Genomic DNA, 1,684 nt, shown 5'->3' on the forward strand with positions numbered 1-1,684 from the left:
ATATATATATATATATATATATATATATATATATATATATATATACATGTATGTATGTGCGCGCGCGCGTGAGTTAGAGGACGTATTATGGCAATATTTACGAACAGGAGGAAGAGTACTTCCTATTGGACATATATTTTCATGATAAATTAAAATTCATATCAATAACTGAGATATTATGTCAATAAAACTTTACCTCGCTTTCTCCAGGGGGTGGACAGCGATTGAAATGCAGATGACGGGCGGACATTATTTTGATTTGTGCAGTATAAATTTCGCTTATACTATTTTGAAGAGCTGTTTTAGAAATGTTTTGAAAATAAAATTCAAATACAAGAAATGATTTTGTGACAGAATGCGACAGTGATCGACTGAAACAAAAATTGTGACTTATGGTTGTGGAAAATAGAATTGCACATTTATTTTAAATATTCAATGGTGAACCTGTGATTGATCAGAAAAACTGCTGGTATCATACATAAAGGATATGGAACTTGAATTCTGCGGAAGGACGAAAATATTATTAAAGTTTGAAAAGTATATCCACAGAATTAATTATAGGTACCTCAAAATATTAAGCTATTTTTTATCTATGTATTATTTTAGAGGGAGATTTCTTTATACGGCACAAAACCAACAAGTCTCTATTTTGTTTCTGTAGAATTTGATGATTTATAGTAAATTACGCTTTACATAATTATTGCATTGAAAATTCTCATTTGTAAATAAATGTGTAAGTACTTCTAATTCGATCTGTCAATCGGTTAGCAATTATTCCAATATAAGCGGGGTCGTTTTTATCTCTTTCTCTCTCTTATTCTTCTACCTCCTCTTCTCCCACTATTCTTTGCTATTACTCTGTCACTCTCTCTCCCTCACTCCACCTCCCTTGTTCAAGTGGCTCCCACGTGACAATCGGCCATCTTTCTTTCTTCTCTCAACTTGCGTTTCCTTCTTTCTCTCCGTTGTAGCTGGAACAAGGAAGACGTGTTCTTGTCTGTCTCCTGTCCAAGCTTGATTTACGCGTTCGCCACCACAACCTCGTTTAGGCTTAGCAGCTCTTCCTGTTTGCTTTCACTATCCTGTTTGTGTTACCAAGTTTGACCCTCCGCAAAGTCCCAAATTTTATTTAATTTGCTTTATGAGAGAAACTGTTATATCGAAAGCTTAATTTGTTTTAAATGCTCGAAATACGAGAGTAGAAAAACAAGCCAGCAACAGATAAAGGGTCGTTCTTTTGTTATTTGACTTGTTTTCCATTTCTGTCTTTCGTTGTTCGAAAAAATAGTTCATATTCCATGTACTCGTACTTCGTAATTTTTTGTTGTACATTTCATGATGTCCTGTGCCCACACATACATATATATACACTTTTACTTGTTTCAGTCATTTGACTGCGGCCATGCTGGAGCACCGCCTTGCCTTTATAGTCGAGCAAATCGACTCCAGAGCTTATTCTTTGTGAGCATAGTACTTATTCTATCGGTATCTTTTGCCGAACCGCTGGTGTAACGGGGACGTAAACACACCAGCATTGGTTGCCAAGCGATGCTGCGGGAACAAACAGACACATAAACATATACACAAACATGCATATCTCTCTCTCTCTCTATCTATCTCTCTCTCTCTCTCTCTCTCTCTCTCTCTCTTTCTATATATATATATATATATATATATATATATA

Source organism: Octopus bimaculoides, chromosome 2, assembly GCF_001194135.2.
Source record: "Octopus bimaculoides isolate UCB-OBI-ISO-001 chromosome 2, ASM119413v2, whole genome shotgun sequence".
Classification (NCBI taxonomy): Eukaryota; Metazoa; Mollusca; class Cephalopoda; order Octopoda; family Octopodidae; genus Octopus; species Octopus bimaculoides.